We start from the raw sequence: 10,050 nt of genomic DNA on the forward strand, positions 1-10,050 counted from the left end.
AAAAAAAAAAATTCAGTGGTTGTTCAGTCACAAGACTGGATGTCTTAGCAGCCCCCATGTGGTGCTGGTACCCAAGGCAAGTCTTAGAGAGCTGCCCATTTTCAGTCTCCACTGAAATCTCACAGATTGTGTGGCTAACAGTTCAAAGGGGCAGTGCACAGTCCTTCATGAGGAAATCAGAGCTGCAGGAGCCTGAAGCATCTGGTCCAATGACTATGATCCTAATCCGGAAGCAGAAAGACAGAGACAGAGGAAGGATTGCTTTGGTCCACACTCAGCCTACAGAAAAGGGCCATTCACAGTGGTGTGTGTGTGTGTGTGTTTGTGTGTGTGTGTCTTCTCATCTTAATTAACACAATCAAAATAACCTCCCCTAGGCATGCCCAGAGGCCATTCTCCCAATAATTAGACATTGTCAAGTTGACCACTCAAGAGGGAAGGCAGGGAGGACAGAAACAGGACATCAGTCAGTCGACGCACTTTAGTGCTACGGAAGGGTTTGGGTGGGCGGGGTCCATGGTTTCTGCATGTCCTCCATCATTCTGCAAGTCCGCCACCATCGCCAAGGTCTTCTGCGGCTGAATTCTTTCTTGGCATCAAAAGGCCCAGAGTGGTGCCCACAGGGGGAACTACTATTGAGTTTCCCCATTTCGGAACCTCCTTCCAAGCCAAGCAGGTCTGTTAATTGTGAAAGAAAAGAAACGACTTTACTTGGACAAAGGAGTCCCGCTAAGGAGTTGGGAAGGAAGTCCTGTCTGGAGATCCAGCCTGTGGACTAGGAGGTGGCTGGCTGAGAAACACACACACACACACACACACACACACTGCTACCTCTAGAGCTGCTGCTATGGGAGTTTTGGAGCATCGCTGAAGGCCTTAGGGTTCACAGAAGTCTAAGGCAGAGAATCTGCAACTCCCAAGAGAGCTCCAAACTTTTTTTTTTGTTTGTTTTTTCAAGACAGGGTTTCTCTGTATAGCCCTGGCTGTCCTGGAACTCACTCTGTAGCCCAGGCTGGCCTTGAACTCAGAAATCCGTCTGCGTCTGCCTCCCGAGTGCTGGGACTATAGGTGTGCTTCACCACTGCCCGATTTTTGTAAAAATCTACCTGCCTTTGCCCTTGAGTGGTGGATTAAAGGAATGAGCCCCTGGCCAGGCTTCAGTTCTCCAGTCTTACAGCCTGGGGGGAATTGAATTCAATTCCTAATTCTCCCAATTGCTGGGATTACTGCTGTGTAACCCAAAAGCAAAACAACAACAACTGAGGAAAGGTGATTTTGTTTGTTTGAGACAGGGTTTTCCGGGCTGGCGAGATGGCTCAGCGGTTAAGAGCATTGACTGCTCTTATGGAGGTCCTGAGTTCAAGTTCCAGCAACCACATGGTGGCTCACAACCATCCGTAATGAGATCTGACGCCCTCTTCTGGTGTGTCTGAAGACAGATATAGTGTACTTACATATAATAAATAAATCTTAAAAAAAAAAAAAGAAAAAAAAGAAAAAAAAAAGGAGACAGGGTTTTTTGGTGTAGCCCTGGCTGTCCTGGAACTCACTCTGTAGACCAGGCTGGCCTCGGAATCACAGAGATTTGCCGGCCTCTGCCTCCCAAGAAAAGGTTTTTCTAAATGTATTTAGTTAGTTTTTGAAATGATGTGTAATGTGTAGTGGAAGCTGGCCTTGACCTCAGAAAACTCCACCTGCCTTTGCTTCCCAAGTTCTGGAATTAAATAAAGGCTTGTACCAGGTTTGTTTTGTTTGTTTGTTTTATTTTCTGCATATGAATGTCTTACTTGAATGTATGCTTGCAAGACACCTGTGTGCCTGGGGGCTGAGGAGGCCAGGAGACAACAACAACCCCACCCCCACCCCCCACCCCTACCCCCTAAGAACTGGGCGTGGTGGCGCATGCCTTTAATCCCAGCACTTGGGAGGCAGAGGCAGGTGGATTTCTGAGTTCGAGGCCAGCCTGGTCTACAGAGCGAGTTCCAGGGCAGCCAGGACTACACAGAGAAACCCTGTCTCGAAAAACCAAAATAAAAAAAAAATAAAAAAAAAAAGAACTGAAGTTTCAAATGGTTGGGCCAGTGGGTGCTGGGAAATGAACCTCTGTCCTCTACAAAAGGAGCCACTTGCAGTCAGAGCTCTTAACCACTGAACCACCTCTCCAGAGCCCAGCTTCCCCCCCCCCCATCTATAAAAGGTGGTCAGCCCAGCAGGGGTCCATATTCCTTGAGCCTTCTGTTTCCCCTTTAAGCCAATTACAAATAGAGCTAGAATGTGAGCCTCTCATATGGTTATCACCTATGTCAGGCATAAAAGACAGAAGCCACCTGACCCCATGTGGTTCCTGGCACATCTTTTTTGCCTCCACGCCTTCTTTGGCTTTGTGTAAAACCTAGATTGTTCTGTTTACAGCCAGCATCATGATCACAGTTCATTTAATCTGCTGAACAAGGCCCAGTGGTAGGTCCCATTGTTACCATTCCACAGAGCGAAGAGAGGGACTTGGGGCACAGAGAAGCACTTAATTTGATGGAGAACACACAGCAAGTTGCAGAGCCGGGGTTTGAACACTGCTCTTTGAGTCTGTGCCCTCTGCATCCCAAGCTCACTGCCTCTCCCTTCCTGCCCTGCTCTGACCTCAGCCTCACCCCTGCCTGGTGTCACTGAGACCCCTCCCAGCAGGCAGGTGTTCTGGGTGGTGATTTGTGGAAGGGGGCACTCCTGTGTCCAGCCACAGTCTTCCCTGAGACAGTTTTAATGATGTTTGGTAATAAACACACTCTTTTGAACACCCTGAGCATAATAACAATTATTTAAAGTATCCAGTAGATTAAAAAGAATAATAATGAATGCTTTAACTGGCACCGTGGCTCCTGACAGAGTGACGGGCACTGAGCCACAGGCTCCAGGGAGTGGACACATGGTTCTCTTCTGGGCTCACTAGAGCCAGCTGTGGTTCCCTGGGTCTTTGGCGTTCTGTCCCTCAGGGGAGGGGTTGGATTTTAGATAGAAAAAGATGAACGGGCCTTGCTTCCTATGCACAAACTAGAGAGGCCAAGGCCAGCTTCCCACCGCACAGGCTCACCTCTCTGCTGCCACCTTTGGGCTTCAGGAGGCCAGGTAGCATGGCGGGGTGTGACAGGTTGAGCACACACTCCGCTGGCTTAGCTTCCTGTCTCCTTCCGTCTGCCCATCATGATGGATGCTTCAGCCTTTGTTTTTAAATTTTCATGGTGTGTGTGTGTGTTACCATGTGCATACTATGCCACCAGGAGTGTATGTGGAGATCCATGTGTGACTCCGTTCTCATCTCATCTGGTGGATTCCAGAGAGCAGATGCAGGTCTCAGGATTAGCAGCAGACACCTCCTCTCCCTGCGGAGCCACTTTGCCAGCCACTTTGCCTGCTGGGTGGGGTTTCTAGATAGAGATCAAGATAGAGGAGGTGTCAGATGGCATCCAATTCCCTGTCTGAAAGGTAGGGCTGTGCACCAACCATCTCCCGCATTTTACAAGACCTTTAACTGTCTTTCTTTATTATTATTATTACTTTTTTTTTTTTTTTTTTTGAGACAGGGTTTCTCTGTGTAGCCCTGACTGTCCTGGAACTTGCTCTGTAGACCAGGCTGGCCTCGAACTCAGAGATCTGCCTGCCTCTGCCTCTACCACCAAGCAGATTATTCTGTTTTTAATCTGCACCATGATGGCAGCTCACAACCACCTGCAACTCCAGTCCCAATGTCTTTTCCTGGCCTTTTTGGGCACTAGGCACTCACAGGGTGCACAGACATACATGCAGGCAAAACACCCATCACATACAATCCACTATAAATATTCAGCCAGGGTAGTGGCGAAAGCCTTTAATCCCAGCACTCAAGAGGCAGAGAGAGGATCTCTTGAGTTCTAGGCTAGCCTGGTCTGCAGAGAGAGTTCCAGTATAACCAGGGCTGTTACACAGAGAAACTCTGTCTCAAATCACCATAATAATAGTAATAGCAACAACACATAGTTCCTTTATTGTGGACCGTATGTATGTGTGTGGGAGCTGGTTTGCACCAGTACAGTCTCCAGGAAGTCCCGAGGAGGAGGAGGAGCTGCCAGCCTCCTGGGTTCTATGTTGCAAACCCCGCGCAGTGGGTGTGGGATAGCTTTACTCCCATCCGCTGGAGGAACGGTATGCGCTCTTCACTGCTGAGCCATCTCTCCTTCTCTCCCGCTGCTTTTTTCTTTTATCATTTCCTTCCCTTCTTTTCTTTGCTACACTAGGGGTGAAGCCCAGGGCCTCATGGATCTGAATAAGTGCACAGAACGCCATGTCCTGAGCTGTACTCCTGGCCCCATGGTTCCTTGCTGTAGTAGCCCTGAGCAAACTCACAGTGGACCACAACCGTGTCAGGGTGTAGATGTTATTCTAAGTGAACTTTTGTCTTCTTTTTTTTTTTTTTTTTTTTGGCAGGGCTGAGTTTGGAGCCCAGGGCATGCACTGTACCACAGAGCCACACCCCACACCCAAGCAAGCCTTGTCACGTCTGGCACACAGTAAAACTTCAGTGTTTCTGGATCATAGAAATACCTTTGCTATCTTCACCTGGCTGACTCGATTTAGTCAGTGTGAGATGTAGCTTGGATATTTGGAATCCTGGCTAATTCCCATGAGACTAATTTGGTTTTCTTTTTCCTCCTTTTTTTTTTTTTTTTTGTTGTTGTTGTTGTTGTTCAGGGTTTCACTATTTAGCCAGAGCTAGCCAGGAACTTCTTATGTAGCCAAGGCTGACTTGGGAATCACAGAGATGCCCCTGCCTCTGCCTCTTATATGCTGGGATACTGGGATTAAAATCATGGGCTCATGTGCTATCAGGCTGGCCGTAGTGGTTCAGGCCTTTAATCCCAGCACTCAGGAGACAGAGGCAGGTGGATCTCTGAGTCTGGGGCTAGCCTGATCTACACAGTGATTTCCAGAACAACCAAGGCTACGCAGAGAAACCCTTTTTGACAAAAAAAGAAAGAAAAAAGAACGACAGAGAGAGAGAGAGAGAGAGAGAATCACATGCCACACTAAAGCCACACTAAAAATTTTCATTTCTCAATTTTTTGAACAGGTTACCTTCAAATTTGCTTTGTAGCTGGGGCAGGATGGGGTATGACTTCGGATTTTCTCTCTCTCTCTCTCTCTCTCTTTCTTTCTTAAGATTTATTTTTATGTATATGAGTACACTGTAGCTATCTTCAGACACAGCAGAAGAGGGCATCAAATCTCATTACAGATGGTTGTGAGCCACCATGTGGTTGCTGGGATTTGAACTCAGGACCTCTGGAAGAGCAGTCAGTGTTCTTAACCACTGAGCCATCTCTCCAGTTCCTGACCTTAGTTTTTTTTTACTCTTCACTTCCAGAGTGCTGGGATTACAGGTATGTGACACTATTCCTGCTTATATTGTGTGGGGCCAACAGAGTTACTAGGACCACCAGGGCCACCTGAACCACCAGGGCCACCAGGGCCACCTGAACCACCAGGACCACCTGAACCACCAGGGCCACCAGGGCCATCAGGACTCAGAAGACCTCAAGCAGGGTGTATTGTTCTTTGTTTTGTCGGAAAACTTTAGGGGGTGACGTGGCTCTGTGCTCAAAGCCCCGTTTCTCTTGTCTACTCAAATTCCAGTGGATTTCAACATCACAGAAAGGCACGCACTTGGCTTAGCTCATTTCACAGTCGAAGCTGGCTGGATGTTAAGTCCCCACAATCCCTTTGTGTCTTGTGCTCTCCACAACCCCAGTAGGTCTTGCTAGATAGCTTGGATTGCTCTGAGACTCACTTTGTAACCCAGGCTACCCTAGAACTCCTGATCTCCGTCTTCTGCTTCCAGAATTCTGGGATTATAGGCTTGAGCCACCAGTGATCGGTTGGTCTTTCTCTTGTTTCAAACCTGAATAATCAGCTGAGTGTGGTGACACTGACCTGTAACCCCCAGAACTTGGGAGGTGGAGACGGGAAGGCCACAAGTTCAAGACTATCCTTGGCTATATAGTGAACTGAAGGCTATCTTGGGCTAAATGAGATCCCATCTTAAAACACAGCACAGCAAAACAAACAAAGGGAGAAACCCTTTATCTGTGCTGTCCACTGACAAGGAAAACAGACTCTGCTGCGCTTGTAAACTTGAGCGCCAGCGACGGTCTTCTAGAACGATGCTGAGCTATTGATTAGAGACCAATTCTACAAATTGTGGCTGTGTCATGAATGCAAACACCGGTCAGGAGCCACTGGCGACTACAAACTAACCACAGATGTTCATGAAATTGATTTCGATCCCAGTTTTCCCGGATTTGAGAAATTAGATTTGATTCCCCAGATGAGCCCGCTTCCATTTCACAGGTCTTGCAGCCTCTCTTCTATTAAAAGAGAAATGGGAAAACCTGCCCGGGCACTATTGCAAAGTGCTTGCTTAATCCTTGAAGACTGGTGGTGGCGGCGGCTGCGGGTGGCTGCGGGCGGAACTGCTTGAGCCCTCTAGAGCCCCTGGGACTTCTCTTACCTTCAAAACAGGATGCAGCACAGGCCTGAGGCTGCATGCTGGAGAGTGCTCTTGGACTGGCTTAGACCATAGTGCTCAGTGGGCCAGCTTCCTGGGTCCTGCTTCCTTTAGCTGAGAGCTTCTTCTTACACAGAAGGGGATCAAGACAAGGATGAGCATAGACCGTGGGCCCTTCCTTGGGGAAAGTGGATAACCAGGTGGCACTTCTCAGGCCTTTGGAAGCAAAAAACGGCTTCTGGGATTTCTGTTTAAGATGCATTTTCCTGCCGGGCGGGCGTGGTAGTGCACGCCTTTAGTTCCAGCAGAGGCAGGAGGATTTCTGAGTTCGGGGCCAGCATGGTCTACAAAGTGAGTTCCAGGACAGCCAGGGCTACACAGAGAAACCATGTCTGGGAAAAAAAATGCATTTTCCTGGGCTGGAGAGATGGCTCAGTGGTTAAGAGCAGTGACTGCTCTTCCAGAGGTCCTGAGTTCAAATCCCAGAAACCACATGGTGCCTCACAACCATCTGTAATGAGATCTGATGCCCTCTTCTGGTGTGTCTGAAGACAGTTACAGTGCACTTACAGATAACAATAAATCTTTAAGAAAGAAAGAAAGAAAGAAAGAAAGAAAGAAAGAAAGAAAGAAAGAAAGCAAGCATTTTCCTGGCTGGAGCAACGTGGCAGGGTACAACTTTTCATTTGTTTTTAATTAATTAATTGATATGAGCACACTGCAGCTGTCTTCAGACACACCAGAAGAGAGCATTGGATCTCATTACAGATGATTGTGAGCCACCATGTGGGTGCTGGGAATTGAACTCAGGACCTCTGGAAGAGCAGTCAGAGCTCTTAACAGCTGAACCAACTCTTCAGCCCCCCTTTATTTGATTGTGTTCTCTCTCTCTTTTCCTCTCTCCACCTCCCTCTCTTTCTCTGGCCTTGAACTCACAAAGATCTGCCTCCCACGTGCTGGGATCAAAGGCCTGCGCCACCACTGCCTGGCCATTTCCTCTTTCCCTTTTCTTTTTGTTCTTATTTTTGAGACGGGGCATCCTGTAGTTCAGGCTGTGTTATGTAGCCAAGTGCGGGGGATTACAGTGAGGTATCAGCGTGTCCAGCTAAGATGAATGCTTAAAAAGTACCAGTCCCACTGGGCAGTTGTGGCGCAGGCCTTTAATCCCAGCACTTGGGAGGCAGAGGCAGGCGGATTTCTGAGTTCAAGGCCAGCCTGGTCTACAAAGTGAGTTCCAGGACAGCCAGGGCTACACAGAAAAACCCTGTCTGGAAAAACCTAAAAAAAAAAAAAGTACCAGTCCCTAGGTCGGATCCCCTTTACTGCAAACATGAAAATAAAATCAAGCTAAGCATGTCACTGCATACCCTTCATTCCAGCAGTTTTGAGGCAAAGGTAAAAGGATCAGGAGTTCAAGGTCAGATGTTCAAGGCCATCCTTGGCGCCATGGTGAATTTGAGACCAGCCTCAGGGCACATATTGATTTAGAAAATGTGATGACAAGGGAGCCAGAAAGACAGTTCAGCAGTTACAACACTCCTTTTCCAGAGGACCCAGATTTGGTACCCAGCACCCACATGGAAGCTATAATCGCAGTTCTGGGGAACTGATGCCTTCTTCTGGTCTCTATGGATACTACACAATTTGGTACATAGATTTAACTAACACACAGGAAAAAAAAAACCAAACCTCCTGCATACATAAAATAAATAATTCTTTAAAATAATAATTATAATCATAATGAACAGCCAGGTATGGTAGCACATGTCTTTAATTCTAGCATTCTTGAGGCAGAGGCAGGAAGATCTCTGTGAGTTCAAAGCCAACTTAGTCTACAACATGAGTTCCAGACAGCCAGGTCTACATAGTGAGACCCTATCTCAAAAAGGAAAAAAAAAAAAAAAAGAAGAAGAAGTAATAAATGAAGATAAATAAAAAATGAAAAAAACAAAAAAACAAAAAATGAAGCAAACAAAAAGTTGCAGGTTTTGTTTGTTTGTTTGTTTTTTGTTTTTGTTTTTGGAGACAGGGTTTCTCTGTGTAGCCCAGGCTGTCCTGGAATTCACTCTGTAGACCAGGCTGTCCTGGAACTCAGAAATCCGCCTGCCTCTGCCTCCCAAGTGCTGGGATTAAAGGCGTGCGCCACCACTGCCTGGCTGCAGTTTGTTTTTATTTTCTCAAATATTTACTTACTAACTTAAGTCTACGAGTGTGTGTGTGTGTGTGTGTGTGTGTGTGTGTGTGTGTGTGTGCATGCACCAGTGTGTGCATACACATGCAGGGGGTATATTTTGTCTCCTTGTATGTAAGGGCACCACATGCATGGGGCAGCCACCATGTGGGTAGAGGAAGAACAATGCATGCTTTTAACTTCCGTGCCATCCCTCCCACTCCCTGCAGTTTCTGTTTTACTGAGTTAGTTTCTAAGAAACTCCCAGGGGATGCTGATGTTGCTGGTCTCAGGGCCACATCATGGCTTCCAGACCTGGAGAGAGATTCCAGACCTGGAGAGAGGTTCCATTCTCCTTACTAGCCGGCTGTGCAGCCCTAAGAAATCGAAGGGTTTCTCTGGGCTTTAGATCTTCTTTTTGATATTATTTAGGTCAGCAAGCAAATGTAGATGGCTTCCTGCACGCCAGCTGCCCTGGCTGCTCCCTAGATAAGGGCGAGAAAAACCACAGGCTGAGCCCAGGATGACTGCCAGGCTAGGGACTCAGAGGTCCAACTGTAACATTTAAAGACCTTTTGGATTCTAAAATTCCATGACTCACTGTCAGAAATAGAACAGTTGTTTTTTGTTTTTTTTTTTAATTAAATTACTTCTATGTGTATGGATGTTTTGCTTGCATGTATATCTGTGCACCACCTGCTGTGCATTTCTGGTGCCTAAGGAAGCCAGAGGAGGTATTGGATCCCCTAGGACTGGAGTTAAAGATAATAATGAGCCACTATGTGGATGCTGGGAATAGAACCCAGGTCCTCTAAAAGAGCAGTCAGGGATCTTAACTTCTGAGCATCTTTCCAGATCCTAGAATAGAATCTTTATCTCTTGACGATTAGGACAGGGATGCTGGTACCCACCAATCTAGGTATAAGGAAATATTAAATTCAGAAGGAACCCCAGATCCATGCTGTCATTTTACAGACAGAGGAAATCAGACAGGAAGCAGAACTCTTAGTTTCAGATTAACCAACTGGTTTTCCAGTTGCTCTTGCAAAGGCAGTGTTAGGTTTCAAAGGCAGGATGGTAGGCTGAGCGAGTTTCAGAACAGCCAGGGTTACACAGAGAAACCCTGTCTGAAAAACAAAGAAAAGAAAAGAGAAGAAAAGAAAAGAGAAGAGAAAAGAGAAAAGAGAAAAGAGAAAAGAGAAAAGAGAAAGGAGAAAGGAGAAAGGAGAAAGGAGAAGAGAAAAGAGAAAAGAGAAAAGAGAAAAGAGAAAAGAGAAAAGAGAAAAGAGAAAAGAGAAAAGAGAAAAGAGAAAAGAGAAAAGAGAAAAGAGAAGGAAAGGAAAGGAAA

Source organism: Mus caroli, chromosome 4, assembly GCF_900094665.2.
Source record: "Mus caroli chromosome 4, CAROLI_EIJ_v1.1, whole genome shotgun sequence".
Taxonomy (NCBI): domain Eukaryota; kingdom Metazoa; phylum Chordata; class Mammalia; order Rodentia; family Muridae; genus Mus; species Mus caroli.